The sequence below is a fragment of the Montipora foliosa genome, chromosome 10 (genome assembly GCF_036669935.1).
Source record: "Montipora foliosa isolate CH-2021 chromosome 10, ASM3666993v2, whole genome shotgun sequence".
NCBI classification, from domain to species: Eukaryota; Metazoa; Cnidaria; class Anthozoa; order Scleractinia; family Acroporidae; genus Montipora; species Montipora foliosa.
The window spans coordinates 31,877,950-31,882,298 of NC_090878.1; the positions used below are offsets into that span (position 1 = coordinate 31,877,950).

The window sequence follows — 4,349 nt, forward strand, 5'->3', positions numbered from 1 at the left end:
ATCGGGGTTTAAACCACAAGCACGTGATCGATTTTAGTGGACGTGATAGGTTGTTGAGCTAATGACGTATAGACCTTATTCATAAATGGCGGTCATATTTATAGTTTTTTTGCCCACGTGCAAATTAGCCTACCAAGCCTCATTTTAGAGCAAGAATTCTTTTCAATTCACTGTATGGTATCGAGGCTTAGTAGGCTAATTTGCACTTCGACAAAAGAATTATAAATTGACCGCCATTTATGAATCAGGTCCATAAATGCATTTTTTATAAAATTTTAACAGATTCTGTCTGAAAATCGTTTTCACAAAAGCAGTGAACCTTCTTTTGGTTGTCTTTAGCCTGGTACCAAATAAATAAGTCATGACTTAAAATCTGTCTTGAACTATGCATTATGAAATTATTATGCAGAGTACCACTGACTGAATTGCTTTTGCTTCAACGAAAACTGCCCCATTTCAACTCTATATTGATAACTATTAATAACCAACTTGGAATGAGAGAAATAATTTCCTGTGAAATGCAGACAATTGAAGAAAGCGGAAAATGAAGGTTTCCTTAAGACATCTTTAAACTCTCTGCGGGTATTATATAAACACATTTACTTGAATGAACTGGTGAAACTTATCGCTGCTTTCAGGTTTTTAAATACTTTTCCGGTTGAAAAGAGTTGTATTTCGACGGTGCCTGGAGTCCTAAATTACGAAAAGGTTTAGGAAATGTCGGTAATTGTTCAAATGTTATACGATTACATTTAACAGCGAGGTTTACCGACTGTCCTTGTGCGATTCGATAAAATCATAATTCTTGCCAATTAGCGACCGCGATCTAGTAGATTATACATTGAGTTTAACGAAACCAAAGATATTTGGCTCAACTCACTTGTTTACAATAGTTTTATGGAAGTCTATTGACGCTAAATGAATTTTTATTTCATAACTTGGAACGTTTTTCCCGGTATCGGCGCGTTTATACTTGAAAACCCTGCCAAACTCAGCAAGGAAACTATCGTAAATCATAGTTATTCCCCACGTGACACCGAATTTCATCGTTAGAGTTAATTTTTCGTTAAAGCTTTGAAAATAACACAAGTCAAGATTTAATTACGCGATATTTACAGGTGATCTTCTTACCGTAGGGAACGGCGCCTTCATGTCTCTGGTATGGGACGTTCCTCAGTGCTTCGTTTGTCGATGAAGTCCACCTTACAACAATATAGTTATATGGGGTCAGATTCCAGCGGCTGCTACGAAAACCGTGCTTAAGGACTTCAGTTTGGAGCACGAATTAGAATTCTGAATATCAAGTATTTCGATGAATAACAACGATCGTCGAAGGCCTAAAGAAACAATTTTAATATGACGCATAATACCACAACAGGATGTCGCAAGTAATAAATGATTAAAACGTAGTTTACCAAATATGAATGCATTTATCCTTGAAATTGTTGAAATGACGAGAAAACTACTAAAGTTTGCTTTACACTTTTCGCCCAAGGAATAAAAAAGAAATGAAAATGAAAACATTTTCAGTTAAAAGCAGGTTGTTTACTATAGCTCGTATTTGATATTTTCTTTTATTTGTTTTAATTTAATTACTCGAAAACTCGAGTTTCGCTTTAAACATTTCAGGCTTCGAACGTGGCTTTAGCGGAATCCCTCAAAAGCCTCAATCAAACGTATTATAATGTTCTCACTTGGCAATTGCCCAATTGCCTCTGGTGTGGTCATAAAGAGCTCCGCCGTTATTTTTAAGTCTTTTGAAATAAGTTATTTTCGTCTATACCGTAGCAATTTGGATAGGCTATTTGCCAAGCCAGTCTTGGCTGTGAGGAATATATTCAATGAATTAAGCTTTCTGGCAAAGCTTATGAAATATTAAAAATCCGATACCGGCTTATGCAATGCGAAAAAATTGAGAATTTAATAAACGCCACATTAGATCAAAATATATATGGCTTGAAAAATAATTTCAATATCTGAAACGTTTACACAACTAAAATGTAGCTTATCCCTTATGCGCAACTTGCATGTGCTTTCACAAGCTGTCACGGTTTTCAATCGCACGTGCAACACGTGCAATTACCTGCTACCGGTTTCTATTCCAAATCCACATTCATGTTGTAGATAATCTACCATAATTCTCCCGATGTTATTATTATGGCAAAGCTAGAACTGTAGCTTTCATCTTGAAAATTACATTTCAAATGCTCTCCCTCAGCTCACCGAATGGCCGCCATTTTTGTTTTCCTGAAATTAGCCTTTACGTCCATGTATTTTGCAAAATACGTCCGAAAACGGAGAAAAATGTATTAAAAACAAGAAAAAAAGATTCTGTGAATGTTTGGATTCAATAAAAAATAATTATCGTAATTCGTCATGAAATAGTGACGTCACAAATAATGCAATAATAGACCTTTTTGCAGATACGGCGGCCATTTTGATTTATATTGTTTCGAAAGACATTATGGGATGCTCAGGGGGAAAATTAATATGTATTTCCCCCCTGGGCATCCCATAATAGCCATTTGAAGTAATAGAAATCAAAATGGCCGCCTTATCTGCTAAAAGGTCTATTTACAACAGTGCCATTATATGGCGATTCTCTAAATTGTTGCCTTTACATCAAAAATCATACACGAAGCATCAAAAGTAACTTTTGAAATAATCTGCATGAATGTCATGGCTTCTGTCTTCATTCTTAGCCAAGATAATCTAGAAATAATTGAAAAACGTAAGAAAATTCCTTTTTTAAACCACTGGGAAAATACCTATGTTTAAAGTGCCCCTGTGATCAAAAAAACCACTTCCTTTTTTCCTTCAGATTTTGAAAGTGTGTTTGCTTAACACCTGGCTGGCAAAATTTTGAGCTTTGATTTTTATGCAAAGGCCGTTTACTTTGAGTGTAAGTTTTGGATTTCACGGTCCGCCATTACTCACGTTCAAAACTGACCGATTGGACCTCAGACGGTTGGATCCAGGGAAAAGTGACGTCAGAGGCTCACTAGCTTAAAATTTCAGCGTGTGAACGCAGCTTATTATATATGCAAAGCGTGAGTTTAAAAGTCTGAAAGCCCAAAACCCCCGTGCTGCACATTAATTATGCGGCGTACACACGAGTTGCATTCTTAAAGTAGTGAGCCTATGACGTCATTTTCTCCTCGATCCAGTTCTCTCAAGAACATAATGTTAGTAATGGCGGACCATTAAATAGGAAAATTACAGTTAAAATAAAGACGTGTCTTTTTGAAATCAAGGCTTAAAACGTGGGTCACTTAGTGTTTTGTTAACATAGTTTTGAAATCCAAAGAAAAATATGAATTGATTTTTTGGTCACAGGGGCACTTTAAAAAGTAAGTATAACTATCATACCATTTCTGGCATTTATTAAATTTATATTTCGCTTTGCACGTGCAGTGTTTGAGACTGAGTAAAGAAATCATTCACAGTTCATTTCTTTAATGTGGAGGCGATACGTACTAATTCGATCTTCTGTATACTCAATGGATCATGTCCACCTGGCATGCACCTCATGTAATCAGCTTGAACCAAAAGGTAAACATAAACCATCAAAAAACCTTTAAAAATATTATTGAAATGACAATAAAAAGGGCTGGAGTTTGAATTACTTTTGGATGCGTTCGATTTACCTTATTCCGGAATAAGAATACGTGTAGTGATGATTTAAGACGGTATGTGTGGCGTTTTGAAGCAACAAGGATAATAAAGACATGTTTATAATAGCATTTTAGCAGATGTTTGACAATTTTATTGTGAATGTCGTAAAAAAGAAGGATTTCTAACTTCTATTCCATGTATTCCTATTCCGGAATACAGTCAATCGAACGCACCCTTTGACTGTTGTCATTAACCATCTGCATCTTCCTCATCACTATCACGATGAGATCCTTTTTCGAGAACATCACTATCGCCCATTTTGTCGCACTGCAAAGTCCACATGTCAGTGCACTGAGTCCGGCTTTCAAACAGCAGCATGTTTCTACAGCCCAAACCCTTTTGCAGGTGCAAGACGGTAGCTCCTGTACCTTTTCTAGAGCAGGTTTAGATCCAATCCAGAGAAATTCCACCAGATTGGATGTACGGCAAAACCTTCCTGCCATACCCATGAGGAGAGGGAAAATCTCGAAGCAGAAGCACAGCTGTTGTCTATACAGCTGCTTGATGATTGGCACGCAAAACATGAAGACGCTTGTAACGTAGTTCAGTCGAACCTGTATATAACGGCCTCCCTCGGAACTTGAGGAACTGTCCGCTTACTTCAGGTGGCCTCTTAATACAGGATAACTAAAATTATTATTCATATCTCCCCGTTTCTGATTGGTTAAAACCAC

General features: G+C 36.8%; 1 protein-coding gene across 1 annotated transcript in view; it reads right to left on the minus strand.

The window, feature by feature from the left end:
* The window catches only part of LOC137973908 (adiponectin receptor protein-like), a 15,344-nt gene extending 13,856 nt beyond the window's left edge, over positions 1-1,488 (minus strand). The window contains exons 1-2 of the mRNA XM_068820805.1: positions 1,416-1,488; positions 1,132-1,337 (exon numbers count right to left, since the gene is read on the minus strand). The gene's annotated coding sequence lies outside the window, so the exon portion shown is untranslated. The remainder of the gene's footprint in view (positions 1-1,131; positions 1,338-1,415) is intronic.
* Between the last annotated feature and the right edge of the window lie 2,861 nt (positions 1,489-4,349).